General features: G+C 44.9%; 1 long non-coding RNA gene across 3 annotated transcripts in view; it reads right to left on the bottom strand.

Annotated features, from left to right (window-relative positions):
• The window catches only part of LOC134513792 (uncharacterized), a 114,397-nt gene extending 89,392 nt beyond the window's left edge, over positions 1-25,005 (bottom strand). For all 3 annotated transcript variants that reach the window (XR_010070511.1, XR_010070510.1, XR_010070512.1), the window contains exon 1: positions 24,870-25,005. This is a non-coding gene — a long non-coding RNA (uncharacterized LOC134513792). The remainder of the gene's footprint in view (positions 1-24,869) is intronic.
• Between the last annotated feature and the right edge of the window lie 2,620 nt (positions 25,006-27,625).

Raw genomic sequence — 27,625 nt, 5'->3', positions numbered from 1 at the left:
TTATAGCTTGGCTAGTCACTGGTATGTCTCCTGATTTAGGTGAGTAATAAAACGGTTATGAAATGCATTTGGAACAAGTCACACTGCACGTGCCTGATAGTCTCTTTTGAAGCTTAATTCTCGTCCTCCTCAACGTTGCTTCCTTTCAGACAGCCTGGCTTTTTCCTGCCAATTTGCTCATCAGAGTTCTGCTTGTGTTTACAGCACCACAACTGAAAACCTTCATGGACTGAGTCAGAAATGATCGTCTCATCCATATGATACTCTTAAGCACAGACTAGCCAAGTCTTTGGGAAAAAAAAAGTTCAATGTCAGATGATTAGTCACATTAGCTTCATACCTCTGGAGCAACGAATTACTCATTTTATATCTGCAGAAGTATTAAAAAAAAAAAAAAAAAAGAAGAATGCAAGTCATGACTTAAGCCTGTCTTTCTTGGAGTAGGCAAAGATACAAATTACTTAGTGGAAGAATCATGAAATATCATGAGTATTGGATGCTGCTGCTTTTATTTGAGAGGCCAATACATTTTTGAGAGGATGAAATGTGATAAGTAAGCAGCTCTGCTTGGAAAGATTTTTACTTTTTATTTATTTTTTTTTTAATATGGCAGCTACAGAGTGTTAATTCATGTTACTTGACTTTTTCAGCCTACCAGGGAGGCTTCCTGGAGAAGCCAGGAGGAGGTTTCTGGCAGCTTTCAGGCAGTCAGACCAGCTTCGAGAGAATTAAAAGGACACGCTGACTTTTGGTTGGTGGTTTGGAGGATGTCAATTTATGCCCAGAGGAGGAGATTTTAAAATTTGCTGTGCACAAAGCTCATCTCGTTTTGCGGCCATCTGCTGACAAAACCAGGTAAGCCGCCATGTGTCTGACAAGCATTCAGAAAAACCCGGTGTGTTCTCCTCTGCGTTATGGCCCTTCACTGTAGAAGTTCAGGTGTTTCCAAAGTAACCCTTTATTTACTCAAATGATAACGTGAAATGGAGCATTTAAAATAAACCAAGAAATTTTAAGCTAACTAAAATGAAAACCTTCACGTAAACCCGTTTATGAAACATTGTTAATAAAAACAGAGCCCAAGTGAATTCAAGGAAGTTTTAGTACGTAACAGCTCCCCCCCATCTGCACCACAAGTGTTATGACAGCCAGAGTCTCATGGTCATTTGTCACATGAGGATTACAGTTCGGCTTTCGTATTTGGCAGAGAAAGGAGAGCAGCAGCCACCGTACCACGGCAGCCCCAGCTGTTTGGTTTGCACCTTCCCCCGCACGCTGTGCCCTCACTGCCTGTCCCCCTGGGTGCCCGCAATGCCACTGGGGCTCAGCCGTGGGCCCGCGGCACCAGGGAGTCTTCCCCACTGGTGTGGTCGGTCCTCTTCTGCAGCCTGCCTTGCAGCAGCGGGGTAAGGCTGATGCTGCGCAGCTGAAGAGTTTCACTCTCCCACACGTGCCTGGTGGTGGCCCAGGTCACAGCCTCCTGCTGTCCTCACCCGAGGTGACCATGAATCACCTGGTCTCTGCAGAAGACCGAGTCCTCTCTCCCTCCTCTTGTGTCACCTTCCTGGGGCTGTGCTGCCTTTTGGGGTCTTTCAGCGCTGCAAGCCAGCTGCCAAGGAAGACCAGAATGTCCAGAGGCAAACGGAGGTGGTACAGAGGAGACCACCACGCCTGTGCCTCTCTGGCCATGCCTCTCACCAGCCCAGGGCAGCGCCAAATCCAGGCACGGTGCCGTGAAATACCCTGACACATGCCCCACAGCCTGTAGAAGACACCTGAGCCACGTGCATTCGTCAGCAAGCAGCAGCACGCAGTCCAAGTGTCTTCAGTTCAACCTCCCCTTGGTTTCACACGCTCACACAGCCCAGCCTGCTTCGGCATCCTCTACAACAGCGCCGGTCCTGAGGGTATCTCCCTGGCCTTTGCTACCAAGTCAGTGCAAAGCAGAGCAAACAGCATTCATAGCCCCAGCCCGGTGCCAAAATCGCTTCGCACAGTGCTCTTGTAGTGGTGGATGTCATCAATTACACAGCAGCTAGGGAAGGTCATCCTCCCAGCACAAATATTTATACGAGGAGCCTATGGCAAATGTCTCCATTCTTGACACTTCTCTGTATTTACATCCTTAAATAAAACTCCTCAATAACTCCCCAAAATGAGCCATAGCAAACACACTGTTGGACTCTCAGTTAATGTCACTTGTAATCCTTCTCCTCTGAAGCAAATCCTCAACATCCATTAAAACCACTTAAACCGTCCATTAAGACCAATCTTCAAAGCCTGCCCTCAAACACCCTGTCCCCCTAGCTAATCATTCCTCCCGTGGTCCTCCCTCCTCCTGACCAGCAGAAATCACTTGTAAGACACGCTTGAAAGCCTGGCATATAGTTCCAAAAATTTTCTACTGATCCCATTTCTCTTGTGCACTTCCCAGCATCACCACCTAGGCTGCACTTCAGGCAGATGCTCTTTCCCTTCTTCCATGGTCTTCTCCAATTAGAGTTGTCTCACAGAGTATGCGGAGAAGAAAGAAGGCGAAAAAAGATGAGAGAAGAATATTGCAGCAGGGTCGCGTAACAGCATATGAAGAGTGGGATAAGCAAACCACAAAGCTACCGAGGGCATTGCTGCTTTCAACCATGGCTACATGGTAGCTTCCACTTGGCCACAAGACGGTGAGACTTAACATTCATGAGAGAGGGAGGAAGAGGGTTGTGAGGTTGTTTTGTTGTGTGTTGCTATACAGCACAAAAGCAAGCTTGACTGAACATACATGAAAGGTAGAACCACATCCCCATGACAAAAATTCATTTATGGCCTGCCCGTGTCTTCTTGCAGTAAACAGTTCAAAGTGTTCCACACATTTGGAGTTTCCTGTTTTCATATGGGCCACTCAAGAAAAGATAGAGTAAAACATAGGAAAAAAAGAAAAAAATTGAACACTTTTAGATATTACTAAAAAAAATGGTGATTTTATTTTTTTGTTTTTAAGAAAAGAGCTAAATGATTGAAACCTTAACTTTTTTTTTTTTTTTTCTTCAGAAGCACACCAGTTTCAACTACAATTTGGGCAGCAAAAGCTTCTTAATTCCATGATGGAAACAGTGAGTCAGAGACCTGAGCTTTGGGGACTAACCAGAGAGACAGGGGGTTCCCCCTTTAAACCCCATCTCAATGAGAGAGCTACTGGTGAAGAACCAGAGCAGCTTTTTAGGGCAATCCCATGAACCCTAGGACGAAGGCAGGGAAAGGGCAGCTCTGCAACCCTGCAAGTGCAAGCTGTGCTCATCATACTGTTGGCAGTCCTTAGGGTGGGTGGAGAAGACATAATATCTGAGAGCATTTTTCTCTCTTCTCTTTCTCTCTATCTTTGTCTCTCTTATTTTTACTCTTAACAAAAACGTGTTGAAAAGTTACAGCTTTCTTTCCTGGGTGGAAAAGGAACAGGTTTTGAAATCTCAAAATTTTGCAGGACAGGAGAGCTGCTTTCTACCCAGCTCAAAGGAAAAACCACGTCACCTACAAGATCTGCACATGCACCTTCTGGAAATACAACTCTACCTAGAGCTTATTAGTGCGACTATAAATGAATTGTTCAGCTCCCTGCAGAATTTATGTACCTTGCTTGACTTGCTGACTTTGGCAGTTTCTTCTATATTCCAAGCAATAAGAATTATCTGCTGCATTTCTTTTCTTGCATGGCTAGTTTAATACAACTGAAATATTTTCCTGCCTTCATTCTTTGTCATAGATACTTGTCAGACTTCAAAGAAATAGTCAGAGTATTATATTTGCAATTTTTCCTCTCATATCCCCTGTCCAGGTTCAGCAATTGGCATTTTCCAGTCTCAATCTTTTTTCCTAGTCTTTATAGAAAGTCTCTATAATATTATTTTAATTCCTCTTACCTAAAAAAAAAAAAAAAGAAAAAAAGAAAATCCACAATAAAACCCTTCACCTTTCCCTTCCCAAGAGAAATAGACTAAAATAGGAATATATTTTCTTTATATAGTGTCCTGGATTAAAGATATTTTGGAATCAGAAATTTGGTTGGTAGAATTTGATTCCTGCAGCTGTTTTCTTAGCTGCAAAGGAAAGAAGAAAGTTTCTACATGCAGCACTGAGAAGACTGAGAGCCTGAGGGTAGAGCCATCCTCAGTCTGAATGAAATCACAAGAAATGTCTCAGCTACAAGACACAACCCACACAGACAGCGAAGATCCATAAAGGTGCCCAGGACCTGACCCATCCTCACTGTCATTAAATCCGAGACAGTAATGCTGTGGGGCTGCTGGCAGCATGGCAGGGAGATGAGATGTGGCCATGTCTGCATGGAGCCTTTCTGGAGGCCTCCCCGCTAGCATCCTACTACCTGGGGTCTGATCAAAGCACTGGGCATGGCCTCACAGCACCTTCACACCGTGGAGCCAGGTAAGGCTGGCCAGAGGGACAAAACTCCTTCTCTGCAGCCTGTGCCCAGAGATGGGCTGTCCACACCCTTCAGTGAGCAAAACAGCCATTGTGGTCCACAAGGAACAGTGTCTACAACTCACAATGGTCAAGAGGTGGGAGCCTTCCTTATGGCCTTGCTCACAAGCAAGTCTGACTTGCCACGGGTGGCCGATGGTTGGGGGATGCTAGCTCCTGAAGGCTGCCTTCATGTCTTCTTCATGGTCTGCTGTGGGAAGAGGGTGGCCACCCCACCTCATGAGTACGTGATGAGCTTAGCTTAGCTCTCCAAGGGGGATACGCCTATGTTCTCATCCCACTTAGGGTCATACTGGCTTTGAAGTAGGGCCTTTTCCTGTTCTTTTCAGCTGGTGATGATTGTCACTTGGGTCTCATAAAGACTAACTTGAGCTTCTGGGAATGCCAGAGCATGTAGGGTCAGCTGGCAGTTCAGAAAATGTGGAACGAAAGGGTTTATAGCACAGGGCTCGGGCTTGCAGCTGATTTCTTTTCTCCTATCTGACTTGTACCAGTGACTAACACATTAGAGGATAATGGATGGTTAATTCCTGTGCCCACAGCAACAAGAGGTGTTAAGAGAGGGAGTGGGATCAGGATAGAAAAGCTGCTTCATGGGTCCTAGACACCCGCACATACTAGGACTTTTTCAGCACCGGTTTATGAACCTGTACTTCACAGAAAGACAAATAGCTACAACTAACGCAAAGACACCCAGTGCCTCCGTTTGCCACAATTCATGTGTGTACGACACATACATCACGCCCAAACCAAATGCAAAGCATATAGTCAGCTTCCCTGCTCTACCAACACAGAATTATTCAAGCCCAAAAGCCAACTAAATGACATAAAACTTGAGCTCTTTTATGCCCCACCAAAATCCAGCCTCCAGCTCCGTAAGTCTGTAGCTGTATATAACCTACTTTGCTTGGCAGAGCAGGTCTTCTGGTGTGCCACCTGTGCAAAGAACCACCACTATCTGCAGTGCTTTTCTGGCAACCGATTATGCTTAATCTGCTTCATTAGTACTGGTCAGGGGAAATGACATTTCTAATTAAAATGTTCAGCATTACCAGAAGTTTTTGGCTCACAAAAGTCTCATTGTGGAGCTGCAAAGAGAAGGGAGAAAAAAAAAAAAAAAAAAAGCACTGCAGGTACAAATCTCATGGTTGTCTTTGGCAAAAAAAGAAAAGGAAAGGCAATCATGGGAATCTGTTCCCCAGCATAGACTAAGTTCAGAGCTGCTTTCCATGCCAACTTCATAAACGACGTTTCTGTAAAAGTAACTACCTTTGGGTTGAAGTATAGTCAGTCAAGTGGGTAACCAACACACAGCTGAACACATAGAGATATACAGAAATATCTATGGCATCTTTGTTGAAAGTTAAAAAAGGAAATGCTCATAAAAAAAAAAAAAAAATCCATCAACAATGAAAGCCAGCCCTTGGACCAGTACATATTGTGGAACATAGCTTGAAAAAGAGGCTAAATATATAAGGACACCTGTGTCCGAAGTACCCAACTACTATAGCAGAACAAAGCCATTCTAAATGATGCTGCTGCTCATCCTATCTGCAATGAAAGGGGAAAAAGAAAAGGCAGATTTAGGTAAGAGTGACAAAGAGGAAAAGAAAGAGACATTGCTTACTTGTTTCTACAAGGACTTCTACAGCAGAAGAGGGGATGGGCCTCAGCTAACAGTGTCATTAGATAAAAATCATTGCTCGACAGGAAAGGTGATGATGATTAAGAGCCGGATTGATTGATGGGGGCAACAGTGAGACGTGGCACACAGCCAAGTCAAATCATACCGTCTTCTGAACAGCCCAAGTGAGATGATATGGTCTGCATCAGGCCAAAATTAGAGCCTGGCATATTTTTCGTTGCAGCGCCTGTTTCTTTGTAAAGACCTGAAGGTATTGAAATTTAGGCTGACACACTGCAGGCTCTCCCTTTCAAAGGGGAGGAAGGAGAGGGCTTAATCCAAACATACAGATTCTGTTTTGCCCTAACGTAGCTCCTGTAAATTTCCAGTGCCTTTTTTTTGGTCCTTTTTAATGTTTTGAAGATGAGGGATAGGGCACAGAGATCACTATTATCCACTGGGGAGTCAGGTTTGCTTGGTCGCACCCCTGAGGGCACACCCTTGGAGGCAATTCCCTCTGGCTTGGGAAAGCAGCACGAGAACAAGGCCATGCCAAGGGGGATGGGGGGGCCACCGTGGGCCTGAGACCAAGCTTCACCACCCAGCTCAGCCTATGGCCCAAGGGGGTGCTCCAAGGTCACGAGTTTTCTGAATTATGCAGAAAAGAACTTCTAAATAATTAAAAAAAAACTACCCGTTGACAATTCTTATGTTGCTATTTAAAGCTCTTATCAAGGAAGAAAAACAGGAGATTCAATGTACAGAAATACATCCCCCCACCTGGAAATTATGCTATTAGAAGGAAGTAACTTAAAATAGGAGTTAGGATGCAAAGACATCCAACATCCAGCTTCCCAGGCTCTGTGCAGATCCAGAGCTTGGGCTGTAATAATCACTCCTATTTCAGTAGCACCCCAGGCCTTGAACCAAGACAGGCCAGCGCATGATGGCTTGCGGCTGGTTGGTCAGCATGGAACAGCAGGGCAGGACCTACATTTTGGGACCCCCAACCCCCATTTCACGCACAGGATACAGAGGCCAGAGCACCCACGGCCAGTCAGCTATCCATTTTGTGCTGTTTAGCAACTACGCGCAGCATCGGGGCAGTTTCTGCCACAGACCTCCAGCAGTGCTCTGCCCAACCCGTTGCCATCTGTGAAAAAAGAGAAGATGCAACCGGAATTTAGCAGACAGTTTTGCAGGTGCTCTGTACGTTATGATGGAGCCAGAAACTTAATTGTGGTCAAACGCATTTTGGTTCCATTCACATACTCCTCCTCTCCTCTGTCAGTCAAAACTGTCTGGGTATACCCGCAGTGATGTGAAAGGTCCCCCTGCCCTTCTGGGTAGTCACTTGCCTCATCAGCATTTTGTGAGATTCAGTGAACAAGTGTTTCTCTTTGCTGTGTTTCAAGAGGTGAAAAGTCAGATGAGATTGGTTCTGAAAAAAAAAAAACAAAACAAAGGTGGCCTGGGACTGAAGTAACACTAATCATCCAGACGGGTTGGACTCCTTGAGCCCATCTCCACAAACAAACAAGGATCTGGAACAAGGCAGGAGACCGCCAGAGGCACATGGAAGAAAAGGGATAAACACACTGTTGGGCTCAGCTCTTCTAAGCCATCGTATTACGTGCTTGTGGTTAGGGGGAGCAATTTCATCGGAAAAAATGTTTCCAAGAGAATTTTCTATATAAAAATAACTCATTAATGAAGGATAACCCTGGGAACCAGCTGGAAGCATCTGCATTTAAACCTCAACACAAGGGGAACAAATTAAAAACCCTGAAGAGGTGTCATGGCAATGTGGGTACTTGCTCATTGCATGACAGCATGTTCAGGTCAGTTATCCCGCTTCAGTGTTTACCGAGGTCATGCTTGTAGTTCCAGAGACGTCAGAAGGACAAAAGCTTGCTGTGCCACATCACTAATCGATTTTGCTAAGAAGATTAAAAAAAAAAAAAAAAGACTGGATATTAAATGAAGGGAGCAAACAAAACCACGGACTTCTTGTTTTCAAAAAAGCAATTAAACAAAAAAAATATAGGTGAGTTCAGTAGGGAATCCTTCAATTTTCCATCTGTGTTTATTTTAACTCGAAGTTGTCTTCCTTAATGTGGTGTCTCTACTCAGAGGTGCAGGAAAAAAAACCTCAAAAGAACATAGTACTCCTCTGTATCATCTCTGTCCTCCCTTGGCCGCCTCTGTTACCGGAAAAAAAAGCAGTAAGATCTGTTTGAGGTGGCCTGGTCATGTTGACAAGCTAGTCTCTAACCAGAAGTCACAAAAGAATTATAATCAAAACCACACGGGACTATTTCAGGAAAGCACGTGGGCTGCTGGAGTGAAGGATCTACTGTATATGGGGAAATTGGTGTCTCTCTCCTGTATTCCTCCAAAGTGACACATATGCCACAAATAATCTTCCAGTATTTGGGACTGAAGCTTGCTGGCATGTAAGATTTATTTACATCTAGCCCTTGTCTGCGTAACAAAAAGCTTGACCACCGCTCATCTCAACATTAGTGAGAACATACCCTGCCCCTTTTGCCCAGTTCTTGGAAGTAGTTTCTGGCGAATAAACACAGTAAGGAATAGCAAGGAGATCTCGCATAGCCTCTAGGCTACAAACGGATCGTTATTCACGCGATGCTTTTCTCCCTAAACCCCACACATTGTTAAGGTTATTTATAGGGCTCCTCCCAGCAGTAGCAGTTAGCAATATAAACAGCCAGTAAATTTCAGGGGTGCACTGGATACAAAGATCATTCTGGTTTTACACTTTCGCTGGGTATTTGGGGAGGTTTTGTCTATGAACTTGGAGCCTTGTGGGACCTTCAAAGCCAAAATAATAAAATTCACGCTGTTAAACATTATTCATTGAGCTGAGAGGTTGCAGCATCACGTCTGAAATGGTGGGTGGCTTTTTAAGCAAACGCCCTTTGCTGCCGGACAGGGGGCAGGCTCCAAACTGAAACTCGCCCTCATGCCTTTGTGAAGTTACGGCTTTATTAAGAGAGATTTTTTCAAAGGTGTTGCTGAAAGGTAACTGCTTAAGTCCCCCTCGGTGCTTTTGAAAACCTCTTCTGCTTTATGAAGCAATTTGCAGGTCCAGCCCCTCCGAAGGGCTCAGGTGGCGCACGATCGGCAGCGTGGCGCCCGGGTTGAATATTTCAGAGGCAGAGCAGCGCCAGGAGCTCCCATCGCCCGCAGCCACACGCGCTCCTGGGCTGATGCCTCTAGCAGCCAAAGCCAGCTTTGCACCACCTGTGGGCAGCTACCAGAAGACTCCAGCGGGGCGGCTTGTGGCAGAGGGTGTCTTACAATAAAGTCTAGAACCGGCTTCTAGATCCCTTTTCTCCATGTGCCCGGGGGTGGGCTGCAAACGCCCAAAGCTTCATTTACCCTCTTCCCCCTACTCTTAAACGGGAATGAGTAGTTTTTATTTGAACATTTGCCTTTCCTTGCAGTAGTCCTTGAGAAAGGGAGTCAGGACACTGCCTCAAGAGCTGACTACACACAACAGGTGGGACATGTGTCTGGGAGTCAGGAGGCTACAGCTTTCATCCCAGCTCTGCTTTTAGCCGAGTATTAGCTCCAAAAAGTATCTTCACCTCTCATTTCCTTGCCAGATATTTGGACTGCGAGCTCTTAGGAGTAATGATAACACCTCCTTAAGCACTTAGGAGTAATGATAACACCTCCTTACAAATTTGGACAGCATCAGCCCTGGCAGAACTCGGATTTTAGGTGAATCCCACCACAACAGTACAAGGCAGCCCATAGACAAGGTCCCAGGATAATTGGCACGATCATGGCAACAGGCAAACATTTTTCAGCAGAAGACACTGACACCTAAACCCAATGAAGTTAATGAGGATCTCTTACAACTCAGCAGCCGAGTTTTCCTTAACACTTTCATCAAGTCATTCCCTCTAACTTATCTATTAAAGTTTGCTAATTATACACTATGCAGCACTGATACTAAGTCAAAGTATTCCAGCTGTATAAATAGAGAAACACTTAGGCAATTGCTTTTGATTTAGGTAACAGTTTTACTTTAGGGCTATTTAAAGAAGCTGCTCTCCCTCTTAATGGCTAAAATAAAACAAGCCGATGGATCTGTCATCATTCCTGACAGGTGGGTGCCAGCATCACAAATCAATCCCACAGCCAGCTCCCATTAGCACCTCGCTGGAAATCTCTCTCTGAAGAAAGGTCCATGCCTGAGTCGGGGATAAAATGAGCCCCCCCCCAACTCTATCATTTCTAGAGTCTAAAGCACACAGATACTGCAGTCGCATCAGTTGGCCTGAGTCGGAGGTGGGGAGGTGGAGGAAATTGTGATGCCTGAATTATTTTTCTGAATGCTCCGTAAAGGTCCTCTGTTAACTCAGCGCTTTATTCCCTGAAAACCTGTGATGTTGACTCAAAATGATGCGACAAGCAAGGCTCAAAACAGGAAAGAGAAAAAGGAAGTATGGTGGTGATAACGAGACGAGGCAGTGAATCAGCAAGAAATAAGCACATTTTCAAACCATCCCTTACGTTAAGTTTTTAGTATTAACTCGGATCCACCTTTCTCCCTGATCTCATTTCTTCACCCGCCTCACGACAGCGAGTATTTGGGGTTGACATGTGGAGTCATTTGTAAATCTCTGAAAGTAATTTGCTCAAGAGCAGAAGATGCAAAAAGGCAAACGGAAAGGCTACAACTCTGGCCCAAGCCAGGACACAGCAAGAAGCACGACTGTGTTAGTCCCCAGCAGAGGAAAGTGAGCAGAGCGGGGCCTGTAGAGACGCAGCAATAGATAACCCTTTCTTGGGACGGACGACAATGGTACTATCTAATGCACAGAATATACACTTACATACTTTTTTTATCTCATTAAAATCCTGGGTATTATTTGCAGAGTGAGCAGAGAAGAAAGAAGGGGAGGGGGGGAAAAAAAAAAAAAAAAAGATTTCCTGAAAGAACAGCAAGCAAAACCAAACTCACTTCAAAATAATTTTTATGGTCTCCTACCCTTTGAAATTGAGAAAGTAGAGAGTAAGAAAGTGGCAAGATTTAAAATTCCAACTATTTAGGATACACCCGGATACGCTCCTGCATAATAGTGCTCAGATTGTAGCTAAAATAAGAGTATGGAAACATGGGAACTCAAAGCAGCTGATGTAAAATGCCTCTGTGAAGTGATAGGAACATTGAAAATTTAGGAACGATATGTAGTCAAGTTGCTCGTATACTTCTCACAGAATGACCGAGATCATTTTAAAAAACATGAATACATTTGATGTGAGTGATCTTTAACAAAGATTTGCTCCATGGCACATGGCATCCTTCAAGTCCTTTTAGCAAACAGGTGTTACAGGTGGTTGCTCTCTTTCAAAAACAGATCAGCTTTGAGGGCTACAAATGTTTGGAAATCATTAGCTAGATTAACCATACCCATGTTCAGAAGCACAGGAGGGATATGCTTCCAAATGCTACACACCTCTATATTTGTTTAAAAATTCAAATCTAGTGAGAAGACATGTCCCTTTTGGTTGACTTTTTCAGAAGTATTTTTCAGTCCGAACAGTGCCTATAAGCCAAAGAAAAAAAAAAAACAACAACAACAAAACAACCACACAACAAAAACCCCCAACTATTAAATGGAAGTCTTGTGAGATCTCGCTTGATAAACACAAACATGTATTTTCCAAAACAAGATTGTGCTTGCTGATATGCCAGGTGGATGTCAGCCTGGTGGACCTGAGATTGACGTGACTCCTCAGTGACTGCAGCTCATGTTTATTTGGTTGGCCCATCCCTAAACTCTTTGTGCTGGGGGGCGGTTGCGGTAGGATGAATTTTAACTGGACGCTCACAGTTGTAATAGCGTATTGCGTTTTAATTTCATTACTTGTCAGTTTTCACCAAGAGTGAGCAACATGCTCTAGGAAGAGCAGCAGATAAATCTAATCTAAGCACCTTCATTATTTTGTCAGGAAAAGGACAGGTCACATTTGTTTGACCTTTTTTTCCCAAAGTCCAATCTTTGCCCAGTCATGCGCAATCATCACAGAAGTTCATTCCCCACTGCCAGCAGGGCAGGCAATACTGAAATAAGTGCGTGATGACATCTACTTGTGTTAAAAATAGAAAAACAAAACAAACAAACAAAAAACCCCAAATCAAGCAGCAACAGCAGCCTATTCAGTAAAAACAACACGGTATGGGCCCCTTTAAGTGGAGGAGATTTAAACCTCTGGGAGTCTCTGGGATGAATCTCCCAGGCTCTTGCGGCAAAAGGGTCTCTCCGTCACTTGCTGCTTTCTCCTTTTCCCTCCATGTGCAGTCTCACACTTGCCCCAGGTGGCCGAGCTCCAAGGCACCATCACTAGCCAATTGCCTGCACTGTATTCTCCCGGGTGGAATAAAGATCCCTTTACAAATGCGTTTCAGTTAGGAGGGAGGCAGAGGGACGTGCTAGACCCAAGCACAAGGCTAGAGAGCTCTAGCTTAGGAGAAAAAGCTGGTCTGGTCTGTTTGTTTGCCTCTTTGAAGGGCTGCTTTAGGGTCTGGCTCCAAGTTCAGGATTTTCCATGCTGAACCTGATTTGAACCTGAATCGGAGCCCAAGTTTCCTTTGGACATAAATCAGCTTAGGGACAAGATCTGTCCAAAGACACATGTGAGCAACTCCCAATGAAGTTAAGGGCTGATGTGTGCGTGCACATGTCTGTGTAACTGTAGGAAGGTCATGACTACGTGCCTATTTTATAAACTTTGGGTAGTTGTTTGATGTGTTTTTTTGCCTTTCATTGCCTCTGTACTTGGTAGTGATTCTTGTTTCTCAGTGTTTGGAAAGAACAAGGCTTCTCCCGACACTAGCTGTTGCTCTCAGAAGACATCATACATAAAGTCTTGCTGGATTTCCATCTCAGTCAAATGTTTACAATAAAGTTCTGGAAATGAGAGAGTCAGGGTTATGGCCTCTGTCTGGCATACACGTGCTATCTCACTGTGGCTGATCACAGCGAGCCAAAGCTATCCAAGATGTCCCGCAAGACTGAATACTTTGAATCAACGTCTCCGCACCTTCTACTCTGCTCCATGCCACCTCTGATCTCTGTGGGACTGCACACATTCACACGCAAACAGCAAGTATTTAACCTTAGCTAAGTAGAGTTTTTTTAGCTTAAAAGAAAGCCGATAAAGAAATTCTCCTTCAGCAGACCCATCTTTCAAAGATTTTATTATTCTTATTCATACTGAGATGTTTTTTTCTCCATAGGGAAAGAAGCCCTCTAGATTTCTTTAAGAGAAGTCTTAAAGATTCAGTCAGCCTGCAGTCATAACAAGGTAGAAAAAAAAATATTACTGGGGGAGCTGTATGGCATGGAGCACATGGGAAGTTTCTTCGAGAATTATTTTTTTTCCTGCCAAAGGAGACTGCTCAAGAAGTGACGACCGGTTTCAAGTGAGAGTGGCAGCCTCACACCTTGAATAAAGCAAAGATCCTAAACAAATACAGACTTAATTACTTCTTCAAGCATCAAATGGAAAGCTATGTATCATAGGCATGTCATCAAGTGAGAAGTCTTGTTGAACATATAATAGATGGTTGATTTATGCTGGTCCCTCTCCACAAAGGGCCATCACCGTCCCTATTGGACCTCATTTCCATGGCAGATGTGACCTAGAAAATGATGGAGTTTACTTTTTGGTTATGATAATCTTAAATACTTAACTACCACCTTTGTATACTGCATTCAAAAGACTTTTGTTTGTTTGTTTTTATTCCGAAAACTATAACAAAAGTCAGTTCAGCATCAAGTATAGAGTTGCTCTGTGTGTGGAAAAAAGCTAATAGCTCCAAGTACAGTATAGGATGAAGTGGATCTCCATACCTTCAAGTTCTCAGGGAGAAGGGGAAAAAAAACACTGGATCAAATTTAGCTTTGGCCTAAGCGGGTGCAATTCCCAGAGGGATTTGCACCCGCTTATGCCAGGATTGAGTTTGGCTCATGGAGCTTGCAGGGTGGTCGTGTAATTAAATTATATGGTGGTTCAGTATATTTCTACAATGCCAAATGATGCAATATTTTTTCAAAAAAGACAGCTGCACATTATTTAAAACAAACTACCCTACCACCTTCGTTACCGGATTGTTCTCAGGATTCAGCAGTTTTTCAAACCATCATTGAGGCATCTTAAGCTTTTGTCTTTAGGCAGGAACATTGACAGTCTGAATTATACACTGCTTCCTCCTTATTAGAAGCTGCTTATAAAAAAAATACTGCCACTGTGGTCTACAGTTCAATGAAGTCCATTGTAAACTCCCCAGTATAACATAAACCTCCCTAAAACACATAAAATTATTGGCTTCCAAGACCAGCCTCACTGAAAGAAAGCTCTGTATTTAGTCTTTGCTTAAAACACAGGTATTTGGTTTGGAATTCAAACTCCCAACTCAGTTTTAAAAGACTGGGTCCAAGGAAAGTTGACACGGACCATGTAATTTTAATTAAAGAAAGATTTTGCTCCTTTATGGCCAACGGGGGCATTGTAACGTTGACATATTGATGCTAAATAATTATGAGTCCATAAATAATTCAGTATATAAAAACGCTGTATGGCTGGTGCCAGGTAGCGAAGTGAAATAGCATTGAAATAGCTGACCTGCCAGGTTACTACTACAATGCCAGGGGATAGACAGGTAACGTGACCTAGCAGCTATCAAAACAGTGTAGCCTGTGGTGTTCGCTACCCACAGAGAGCACTTGAAAGTGGAAAACCAAGGGCTGTCCAGTTTTGTCACCTCAGTATTTTAGCACCACTGTCATGGAAGAGGATAAGCTTTTAGGACTGGTACCAAGGAGAAAGGCAGTAGGGAAATCACATGCAGAAAGAGAAATATTAAAAAGCAAATTAGTGATGAATTTAAGGCGGCTTTTTTTTTTTTTTTGCAGGAGCTGGGCAAATACCACAAACTTATTTCCATGGATAACCACTCAACCTTTAAGACTGAATTCAGTTCAGATGTGCTCCTGACCCTTTGCTGTTTGCTCTCCATGAACTTTCAGGAGGCAATTATTTATTGACATAGATAGCTGGGAAAAAGAAGCTTTAACCTCTCGCTCTAGAGTATTCATGCCAGCAGGGACATCTTTTAAGAAACATGGGATTTTAAATTTGTATTTATTTATTTTAAAGCTTGATAGAGAATCTTGCAGCTCTGGACCAAATGAAACATGTCACACAAGTTTGTCATGAGAACCATGCCCATAGGCCTTTCCAAATGTTTCTGCTCTGTGCCTTCAGCCATGATAACACTCGAAAATGCTCGCCCATGGAAGCTGTGAGATCAATACATTTTATAAGCAATGAGCTTGGCAGGGAGTCAGAGGCCCCAGGCAGACAAAAAAATCAAACGATCTGCCTAAAGCTTCACAAAGAGAGATGCGCGCAAGTGAACGTTACATTGAAACTTTCCTCTTTTATATTAACTATAGATAATAAAGACAATAAAGTGCAAACGTGACCAGGTTTCATAGGAATACTCATCACCTAGAAAAGCTCCGCGGGCTGATAAAGAAAAGATTTTCCAGTTTGTTTTCCAAGATTCTCCTTCCTGGTTCATCTGCTACACCTTTTTGCTCCTTTCCCTTTGGGAAGGCTCAGTGGCTTCAAGTACTTCCTCCGATTATCAGGGTTACACATTGACCAAAAGGAAAACAACTGACCACCTGTGACCAGCAAGAAGCCAGGCAATACAGCTCAAACCAGAATATCCACTAGGAAAAGCCTGGTGCTGGATTAAAGTAACAAAGCAAACAAAACTGCTAACAATTGTACTAGGAGACTTCATCAAGTCAGGGCTGGCTGGAAGATCAAGTGCTGAACAGGGATAAAAAGGAAATGCTGGACTGCTCCTTGCATCTGCCAGAACTCAAAGAATACCTCAATCCAAGAAAACCCTTGCAGCCCAGCGAACCGTATGGTTTCAGTAGTTTACCACCGGAGATTTAGTTTTCGGTGTTTGGGCTTGGTTCATTACCCCTCTCACGCATACCTTAGGTCTTTGTACACACTCCAAGCTGCCCCTGTGAGTACAGTTGTGTTTGATTTTCATTAGTGGATTAGAGCAGAAAAAAACAAAAAACAACAAAGAAACATTTTCCCTCAGGGAAATAGTCTTCAAATACTTGTGTGCCCAGTTCTATGTCCGCACGTATGTTGCCAAAGACACAGCCAGTCCTATGCACACAGCTGGAGGTCCAAGCAGCACAATGGCTGCAGTGGGAGAGCCAGGTCTACCTCCAGGTTCTCACACACACTGGCCAGTGGGATGCCGGCAGCTACCTCCAGCAACTGCAAGGGGGTATATGAGCAGCAGGAGTGCAAAATAAAGCCCAGGGACACTTTTACATGCCAATATAAGGTTACTTAGGGTTTGGGGTTTTTTTTTTGACCCCACACAACTCTTGTCACATCTCCACTGCAGGTGCAGCCCTCTTTTCATCCTCTAAATCAAGACATTTCCTTTCCCATGGTTGGGGAAAAGAATAGGCTCCTCTAACTCCAACCAGAAGGGTACCTCCCTCTGAATGATTTCTTCCCTCTTATTGCTCTCCTCCCCCACAGTGACAGCTGCCTTGTGGTTGCTGCTGCAAGGACCAACATTACAGGCAGACCTGAGAGCCTGTTAGTGCAGGGCTGTACTTGCACCCTTGCTTTACTCAAAACCTTCATCCCTCCTTTTTTAAAAAGGGGAATATACACAGATCCCTGACCTCGATACCTACTATCGCTTTGTGGGTGGAACCCACACTTCAGTTTTGGAGAAACAGAAGACCCCGATGGCCACATATGGACTGGCTTCACACAACTAGGGAACGGTCCAAGACAGAGTGCCACCACCAGTACGTACCTCTGAATCTTCATACAGACTCACAAGAACTTAATATGGTCACTTATGACCACATTTATAGAGGAGGGGAGCTTTGCCAAGGCCTCAGCATTGGCAGAATTCTATCTCCTCCAAAACAATTGGGCTTTGGGGATATTTTCAAGTTCAACAGGACCAGAGCAAGTCCAGGCCAGAGAGTGTGAGTTCTGAGTTCGCTGCAAACAAGACGCAAGCCACCCACCCATCACAGAAATCACATGCAGACCAAGCACTGGGAATTCTCATAAAATTATCACCCTCCTTTTTGCTGAACCCTGCCAGATAATAGAAAACTAAGACACAAAAAAAAAAAAACCCCAACCCAACAGCTTGACACAAATCCATAAAACATCTCATGGATAGGAATAAAAGTGTGCAGAGAGGAGGCAGAAAAACGCATTGACCCTAAAGCACAGGCTAAGGAGAAATGGAAACAAGACTTAATGCAGAGAAACCTAAACAGGACAAAAGCAAGCTGGAAAACACAGTCCACCTTCTACTGTTACAAAAGCAGCCTGGGCTGGCAGAGAGGCACCTCTGATTTCTGTGTGGCTTTTCCACCAGCTCTTGGCTCCATTTCCCTTCTGGAATGGGGGCATCCCTGTCGGGAAGGTCCCAACGTGGCCATTGCCACCCTGGTGGAGTCAACTTTGACAAACACATATGTTTGTACACATTTGCTAAGAGGCCAGAATTAAGAGTCAGAGCTTTTAGCCCTTCTTATATCACCTTTTCTAAGAAGCTTCATGATCCAAACAAACGAAAAAAGGGCCTTATTTCCATGGCTGACAGCCCAATATGCTCAGCCTGAAAGAAAGAGCAACGTGTGTCTGTGCAAATGGTTTACTTTCCAAGAGGCCTTTGTGCTTTGTCAAATTAACACCTGGAGAACGAGACAAGGAGCAGTTTCATCCCCAGGCAGCGTGGGACATCCCCCAAGTTTCCTCACGGCCTCTTTTGCAGACGCGGTTCCCAGAAGAGGGAGAGCGCGAGTTGCTGTGTGTTTGCTGTGTGTGGCCGAGCTCCTATTCCCAAGCTCTTAGTTGCTTAATTATCCTTCCTCTGAAGGGTCAAGCTTTGGCTAAAGAATATCCTGCACTCAGTTATCCCTCATCCTAATGAATGCTAATAAAAAGCATTTAGTCGACAAATGCAACATAAAACTCTGCCCTATTTCATTGCATCTGCTTAATAAGAACCTCATTTAATATCAAATTACTGCCTGCTCAGCCAAAGCCTTGTATTTGTGGTAACAGGGCTGCGAGGCGGGAATATCAAGAGCTGCAATATGGAAATTCCTCACTAATATTCTCTGCAGGGCCGTGCGATTACTTAATTCATTTAGCCGAGCAAGTCTGATGGCTCGGCCAACTGTTTCACAACACCGAGCACAATGCTAGGCAACTGGCCTCCCCACGGGCCGGTCCTGCCGTATCGCTTTTCCTGGGACCCAGCTATTAACAGTTGCTTTGGGGATTTCAAAGAGGATCACAGATAGTGTTACTAAATGAATGAGCTTGTAGTAGCGGACATGAAATCCTGCTTCTTCCCAGTCAAACACCAGCCAGGAGATGCCCTGCGAGACAGCAGCCAACAAAGAAACAGCGTAGTTGGGTTTAACCTCCATCTGTCTGTTTCGGGGAGCACCAGCGCATGGGCAAGTTGTCCGCGTTTGAAAATATTCCCTCTTGCAGTTTTAGAGAGACCTGCCTTAAAAATCCACCCTGCCCCTCCTCCTCCTCCTCCCCACAGCCGCTTGACTCAGCTGGCTCCTGTAGCAAATCGAGTTCTCCATAGTGCACATCAAACCTTTCGGGGGAAATTTTAAAAAAATGTAAACAGTGATAATTCCCAGCTCCCATGAACAGTCACTTACCAGAACAATTTTCACACACATTCTTCACAGCTTTAATCAAACCTCAGACAGTAACGTTTTAGGGGAAGGGATTTAGTCAGTGTATTTGAGGTAGCAGAAGGAACCATATTAAGAAAGAAGGCTAAACGTTACCATTCACAGACCACGGGTTTTTAAAACAATTAAAAAAAATATCCTATCATGATTTTAACTGTGTACACAGTTTTGGCAAGACCAAATACTGAAATATTTTGTCGTGGTTTACATTTGTAAAAGGATATTGAAAAATTGGAGAGGGTATAAAAAGACACAACCCACAAATGTGATTCAGCAGCTGCCTTACAGTGGAATTTAAAGCGTTTGATTTTCTTAGTTCTGTAAGAAATGACTAGATTATGGAATGTGTGTGTCTTCACAGGAGGAAAACGGTCTAAAAAGTGTGATGAACAGCAGCAGAAAAATTACCTGCAGCACTGCAGTCAGGCTGACACAGGGTATCCTGTGATGGGCACAGGCTAACAAGCAAAGCAATAGCTCTGTCAGTACCATTTTCAAAACAGATGTCCGTCTTGGAGATACTGTTTCATCAAACAGGTGATTGAGCTCAGGAAAATACGTGGGTGGAAGGCAATGGTCTGCAGCAGGTCAGACTACGAGTGGTATTGAATGGGGTACGGTACAAGTGCAGAGACTGGCAAGAGAAGAGAGTTGAAAAAACCTGAGGAGACCCACTGTGGAGAGAAACATGCACGTGAGAAGCAGAGCAGGGCAGTCTTCTGCTGTACAGAAACGTCCCTCCACACAGGGCATCGCTCTGAAGCAAGATAGCTCGTTCCTACATGCGTCCCTCTAAATCATCTTATTTTCACCATGACCTTCCACTGTTACATGCTCCCTCGCGGACATAACGCACACGTGCTAACACTGGGACAAAGCAACTGGAAAACACTGCAGATACTCTAGCATATATTTTCCTATAAGAGGAAAAAACCACATAGAGGGCCAGGAAACCCGCATTGTTTCAAGACTCTCCAGGGCAAGCAGATGTCCTGAGGGCTATGGGGAAAGGCGTTTGTGGGAAAGGGCAGCGCCTGCGTTACACACCGGGGCTGCTGCCGCCACCACCTCCCTGGCAGAGGGGAGGCGGACCATGGGTAGCAAAGTGCCATTGGAAAACTGGATATACCTACGATGGCACACTAATGCATCTGAGTACCCACATTTGGTAGGGCAGAGTGACCCCATCTCTTCCTGCTCCATAGGACTTTTGCAGATGGTTTCTGGGGTGTCAAAGCAGGAGCAATGCAATCCATTTCAGCCTTCAGCACGGTTGTCTTGTGCCCAGCTTTACCGCTTGCACAGTTTTTACACTGCTGCTCCCCGCAAAATGCTTGGAAACCAAGGGTGTGCCTAACTTCGGCAATTATAAAAAGCTATTTTGCATAGGAAGCCATTGTTTTACACACACACCCCCCTAGTTTCTCGCTCTCATAAAAAAAATAAATCGAAGCTAGATAATTTCAAGAAAATTTTCAACCTTATTTGCATGTAAAAAAAGTCATTCCCCCTGCACACATGCCGCCCACCCGCCCTCCCCCCCCCATCTGCTTTCCTGCTTTGCAACCCACAGTCTGTCCCCAGCAACACGCAGAACCCAAAATTCAGTAGCAACCTGGGGTCCTGTCATGATTCATTCTTTGGTATCTCTTGCCTGGTTTTGCTTTCAGTGGCAGGTTCCAGTGGATTTGTGATCTCACTGCAAAACTCTGAAAAAAACCTGAAATAGTTCAGATTTGACTTAAAGCTGGAGATGCACTTAATGGAAAGGACTGACTTTCTGGGAAGAACTCAGTCCTTGTTCATCCATGGATGCACAAGCCATGGCCAAACTTTGGTATGGAAGAGAAATCCTCCTCCCCCAAAATGGCCTCGTTTCCAATTCAATTAAAATGAAATAACCTTACTCTACTGTCAACTTTGCCAGCCTTCAGATTCTCAAAGCCAAGGTATTTCTTCACCTGCAAGGAGCACCACAGGACTTACAAACATCAAAAACATCACCCTTGCCACTATTGGGCATATAACATTATTTATGCACGTGCTGAGAGGGAGCCGCCGTTATGTCCAAAACTGCTGCTGGTGGTTATAGTCATGACAAAAAGACCTCCCCAGCTGCACTCCTACATGCCCAGCACAGAACATGGCAGTTTGGCTCTGCTGATGAGGAGTCTGGCAAAACAAGCAATCTGGAAGGAGTTTTCAAGGAGGAGCAATGTGGCTGCAGGACACCTATGGCATAAACAGCTTGGAGCTGTACAGCGTCTTCCCCAGCACCCTGCGAGCTTTGCTGCTTTATGATCACACGCTTAACTGTCTGCTTCCAGGTAAACAACCACCTCCTGATCAGCCACCACTACTTTTAAAAATTTGTTCTGCTCATGTACTCCATAACTCCTTTGAATACCAAAGGGTATCTTTTTAGCAAATTTCTAAGAAGTTTCCCTATTGTAGTGCTAAATAGCAGAACACCACAATAGGGCAGGCAAAAAAAAAAAAAAAAAAAAAAAGAAGAGACAAGTCTACAAGTCTAAGTCTGCAAGGCTTGTGAACAGACAAGAAAGCAGATGAAAACCAGTACAGCCCTACAGTAAAAAGAGAAAACCTCCCTGGGCTTGTGCTTAGTCCGGCAGGTCCCTGTCTGCCAGCTATCATGGGTGGGGGGAACATCAGTGGGACCAAAATCAGAGACCCAGAAGGAAGAAGATCCCTGCAGCGGACTGAAAAGGCAAAATCTAGAGGACCTCTGGACAGACGTGTACTGAGAGCAAGGAAACATCTTCCCACATCTACAACGCACTTCTGAGTCCCTGCCTCATCCTGGCCAGTCTGAAAAGCCAGTAGGTCCTTGTGGTTTGTAGGACGATGGACAGAGCAGGTGAAGAGGGACAAGTGTCCCTGATGCCCAGCAGCTGTTGGCAGAGCCACTCAAGCCTGCATGACCACCCAGCCCCTTCCCAACCTGAGCATGATGGGGCCACCACCACCAGCTTGTGCCACCTCTGCCAGGTAGCCACCGAACAGGGCTGCTGCCTCCGGAGCACCGCGGAGAAGTGAGCATATGGCAGGCCACAGTGTCCTCTAGAGGTGAAAAAAGATCTTATAATTTGGTGGCAGAGGAGGACGGGAGGGCAGTGGGAAGCAGGATTGCTCCACCATGCCAGGAGGGATTGCTCCGGGCTGCCAAGGGACACGGGTGGAGGATCACTGCTGGGCACAGGAGGGACAGACAGGTGTGGGGTCACACCACCCGGCTCCTTCACAGGGAACAGTGGCCCCAGCACAATGGAAAGGGTCAAAATTCACTTACCCAGATCCAAACCACATAAATAAAATAGCTCCTCAAGGCTCTCAGGTGTCAACCCCCAAATTTGGCAGCTTTGCTACCCATCACACCTCTTCTACTACTGGAGGGGGTTTATAGCCATTTGGGTTGCCAAACATAATCAACCTGATGCTGGGTGGGCAGATTGGGAGGGAGCCCTGCATGGTGGTGTGGCTGCTTTCTCTGGCATCTTCGGGTCAGACAGGACAATCTTTGTGAGGATAAGAAGGAAAAAAAAAATACGCAATTGCTGTGTGAAGTATTGGTTTGAGCCAGGAGCTGTTTCTGGTGTTCCTAAACATAAGGACCCCATGAGTTTGAGTAGTCCTGTGAGATTCCATACGATTGTAGAAAATGAGGCTCTTAAGTGCTCTAAAACTTGCTTTCAGCTAGTATCCTTATAAAACCAGGAAAGCCTCCTACGTATCTTTCAAAAATAGCTAAGATTTAAAAAAAAACTCTTGATGGGAAAGACAAGAAAAAATTTAATATCCCTGCAAGAGGCTTGGTACTCTTGCCAGAGGCACTGTTCCTTGAAAGACAGATGCTCATATAGAAGATCCCACCCTTTCCGTCTGTACCATTGCAGTGTAGCTGCTGGTAAACGCCAGTCACCACAGGCAATGCGGTCCCACAAAAATCGCTGCGCACAGGTACAAAGGCCTGATGCTTGACAAATCAAGAATCAAACAAAAAAAAGACACACACACACACACACCCCCCCACACACTGTCGAACTGTTGCCCTGAAATTTTGCCTTGCTTTTCCCTCCTTATCCTCTTAGAGGTAAGCTGTGCTATTCCCTCAAAACAAGATGTCGCAGTGCGTTCTGGTATCCACTTGCCCCAGGAGTCCCAGCAAAAACCTCTCTTGGTCAGCCAGGTCTTGGTAAGTCCCTCTTTTGAGCACCAGACTCTATTATTGTGAATATTACTAAACAAAAGAGTATTCAGTAACTCCCTTTAGTCCAGAGAGGAGGACAGCTGTTCCTCCCACCACCCTTTTGGCTTGGCCTTAGACCAGTCCAGAGCAAGCTGCAACACAAAGAAGCTGGGAATGTCAACCATAATATAAATAGTTATTTATAAACTGGTAATGGCTGCAGAGCCACAGGTACCAACCAGCTCTGCTTTGTGGAGAGAACGCTCAAAGGGCTGCCTTGTTCACGAACCAGTGACTGAGAAAACAGATGCCCACATGAGGACTGAAAGCCTCTGGGACATTTATAAAGGAATACATTAATCTCTGCATCCCAGTCTTGCAGCTGTAGTTGCTAAACCAACCTGGAAAGTACAATATTTCCCCCATTTCCAGCCTAGGAGAGGGAGGAGAATGAAAAGAACTGAATTTTAGTGTGTTTTCAATGAGCTCTGACTGTCGGTTAAGCTTGACCACATGTGGCACTGGTGGAAACGATGGTAGGTGTCCCAGGGCAGAAGCTCACCCTCCCACTACATCCCAAGCAGCTGCAGTAGGTCCAGTGGGGTGAGACAACAGCTCTCCCTGCTCAGGCCGCAGGATCAAGGCAGACTGTAGGATCAGCTCTTGGCTCAACACCCCGGGCACCACATATTGCATACATTTGTAAGTAGCAAAACGTACCGAGAAGTAAGCGATAAACACGTTTTGTGTAAATCCTGCAGAAGCAGGGTTTCTAAGCACGAAAATACTAATCAAAACAAACCAACATCCCTCAGTACTAAACTCTCCCGAAGACACAAATCTCCGGTTTTTTGCTGGACTGTTCCAGCCAACGGCTCTGCCTTTGGTAGAAAATCAGAAAAGTTTCCAAGCCCAAAGACTTAATGCCTTGCTCAGGCAGGGAAGAGCCTCGTTACTTGCTGGAGTAAACGGTTAGAAGCTGCACTGCTGCGGCGTGCCCAGCAGGTGGTAATATTTGTTAAAAGTTTAGCCAACACAGTCCCTGAACAGCAGCGATTTGCGCCTGAGCGTTAACGAAGCAATTCTACTGTTTGCAAAGAACATTACTTAAAAAACAATAACCGGGAAATAATTGTGTCGATTTGGTCCGATTTCTGCTTTCCTTTCAGAATAATCTGTCTCTGCACAGCGCAGTAGTCGCTGCATACTGAGGAAAAATTCATTTTCATCTTGTTCATACGTGCTGAAGTTCACAAAAGATAAAAAAAAATTTCCTTGGAGTAAACCAGGATTTCTGTAGATGGTTTTTGTCTGTACCTAGCATCCCCCAGTTCCAGAGACAGGTGGTAAAAATTTACAGCTGCTTCTTCTTGGCCACCAATTGACTTTAGATTTCTGATTCTTGTGTTATCGTTCATTCAAATTATTTATTACCTGCTAACTCAAGCACTTGAGAGTTGGCAAAAAACAGTCACAGAAACAATCTTTCCTAAAGAGCTGCTGTATTATACAAGCAAGCAAGACCTTTGTGAATATACGTGGGAATGTGTCTTTCTGATCCCTAAACTATACTTAGAGCAAGCATATTGCCCACACAGCTGTATAGCACTGCTCAGTGCAGTAGCAGCAGCATCCTGATCGGTCACAAGTCACCACCAGAAATACCAAGCAACTGAGAACTGGCCCAAACACGGGTGCTTACCTCTTCTCAGATGGTGTAAGAGGTCCTCCACCAGCTGAGGATCCCCCCGCAGAAGAAGATCACTTTCTACCCAGAGAGGTCCTCCCTGCAATTTTTAAAGAAGTGGAGATCACATACCTCTCTCTCCTCAAAAAAAGCATAAACACATTGCACAGAACAACTCAAGGAGCAGGTTATGGTCCAGTGAGAAAGGCCAACAGGCAAGTATTAGTGGTCCAGAAACCCTAGCCTGGCAATGTTTGGCACGCTCAGTGTTGATGTTAATTTTTAACTCTTCTTAGAGTTATATCTTAGCAATAACAAGATTTTAATGATTTTAAGAACTTCATTAGTGGCAGCCAAAATGGTTTCTTTGGAGGTTCCTCCTCCCCCAACCCCCCCCTTAAAAATCTAGTATCCTTGAAAAAAATCCAAGAAAAGACTAATGCTAGAATGCTTTTCTATTTTTTCAAGCTTTCTTATATTTGTCTACATCAGTAAACAAAGGGTACGAGTACAAGCACATTAGAGGTGTCATCTCAACTGTTTTGCTCAGTTTCTCACAAGTTTTGTGTTCCTTTACTCTCCTTCTTGGAAGGCTTGAAAAAAATAACACAGCCTTTTTAATTTTGACCAAGGCCATCTAGTGATTAACAGCTGTGAGACCAGATTTCAAGACTACAGAGGAGCATTAGTGTAAGTTGTCATAACCTACTCTGCTCCCCTGCATCATACAAGCTAAAAAGTTTCCACACTTAGCTTGCAAACTCTAACTGAGATCTGGTTACTGTTAGCCAGCCAGAGGGGACCGCAAGTATACTTTACTGGCCCGTAACTGATGTAGATCTCAGTTATCATTAACAGCTTGGTTTAGCAGCAACCATTTCCTCCCTGCCACACCTCAATATCTCTTCAGCATAAAGGTCAAGTTAACACTTTTTTGGTCTGAAGTATCTTAATAATTTCCCGTTACTGTACCAGAAGAAAAGCAAAGATGTCCTAATCATAGTCTATAAAATAAGGCAGGTTGCCTTGTCTGAGAGGTTACATTGTACTCCAACCCAAAGCCCAACTCCTCTACTAAAAGCCAAACCTGATAAAGGAGACTCCTGCTCCAAACTCTACAACCAGGAAGAGCTTCTCCAATAGAAGACAGAAGAGACCAACTCTTTGAACCTCAGCAGCCAGCATAGCCTCCAGCAGAGAAACAGAAGCAGCAGCAACTAGCCATCCTCATATAGCATCAATCTTCTCCCAGGTGTTTTGTTTAGGACCCACCCACCTCTAATCTTGTGATCCTCATAATAAGATTCAGCTGCCTTCCCTCTCCAAACAGCTATACTTCTCTACCTTGCGCTTTTCCCCTGATTATACCCATGGTACTCGTCTTCTTCCCTGCCCATGAGGAGCATGCTCTCATGGCATCTCTCTGTTAGCATTGCAGGTGTTAGATAACTTTCTTAGGAACAAAGTGACCTCCTAACATCCCTCACACTAAAGCTCTATGTAAAAACACATCTTCCCCATGCTACTGTGTGTATGTAACTGTTAAGCTGTGTGAAAAGCATTGGGTGGTCTCTCTCTCTCTGTATTATCTTTACATGTGCTCTGCCTGTCCTTACAAACACACCTGCAGGAGGAACCTGCCCTGCAGCTGGAGGGGTGACCTGCCACCATTCAGTACTTGCAGCCTTTTCTTCTCCAGGGGACCATGACTCTTATGTTTCTCTTTTCCTCCCTGAAACAAGGGTCACTTTGCTTATGACGGGTTGCACAACAAAGCCTGAAAGCAGTATCCCACCCAAAAAGGAGAGCATCAACACCAGAGACAAGGAAACTATTCAAAACAGTTTTCTCCCATAGAAGCAGCTCTAGCTTAAATAGGCTACTTAAATATCTATCAGATCAGAAGGACATAGCAAACGTAACCACGCACCCATGACATGTGGGGCTAGGGAAGCCCTAGGATAGACTGTTTGGGGTGAAGGTTGAAGGTGAGATGGCTGCCACCTTGGACTCCGGTATTCCTGTACTCTTTCTAGCTTGAGTCCACCAGCTGGAAGAAGGGAGAGATGAACTGGGGTCCCTCTCACGCTGAAAATTTGCATTTCAAATGAGCCTGTAAGCTCATCTTGGGGCTTTCTGAGTTAGCCAACCACTCCTGCTCTGGTTTCGAAGATCAGACTCTGAGACCTCTTGACAATTTTCATGGTCCCACAGAAACTATGGTTCAGACAGATGGATTTAGGTGGGCAGGGATGATTCTGGGCTCCCCAAACATGGGGCTCCTGACCCTTCAGCCTCATGAAGAGACCAGGAATCCCAGCTTTCCGTAGGCGATCTGTCAGGAGAAGGACTTTGACCCAAGGATGAATATCCTCCAAGGGAGCAGATGTGGCACAGGAGCCTTTGGAAAAGACGCAGCAATCCTGCCTGCTAGCGGGGGAAGGGGCCAAAATCCTGCTTACAACAAGATGTTCATCTTTTGCAGAGGAAGGTGATGACAGCTGGGATGAGGGAAGGGGAAAAAAATTCAGGGCAGCACCCTGTGTGGGAAAAGATCGCTCCCCCGCCTGCCCCAGCTAGCTTGCTCTTGGAGCCAGCCAAACGGGTCACTGGCCCCAGCCAGCCCACAGCGTGGCAAGGGCTCACACCCCACGTACCACTGTCTCTCAGCAACTTCCATCTATCTATACTCCGTGCTGGCTCTAGGGATAAAAACCAGCTTTTTCCTTGGGAGGGCTGGGCAGAGGATGTGGAGAGAAGTGGGGAAGGCA

The sequence above is a fragment of the Chroicocephalus ridibundus genome, chromosome 3 (genome assembly GCF_963924245.1).
Source record: "Chroicocephalus ridibundus chromosome 3, bChrRid1.1, whole genome shotgun sequence".
In the NCBI taxonomy this organism is placed as follows: Eukaryota; Metazoa; Chordata; class Aves; order Charadriiformes; family Laridae; genus Chroicocephalus; species Chroicocephalus ridibundus.
Note: the sequence above shows the minus strand (reverse complement) of the source record. Positions and strands in the feature narration are given on the sequence as shown.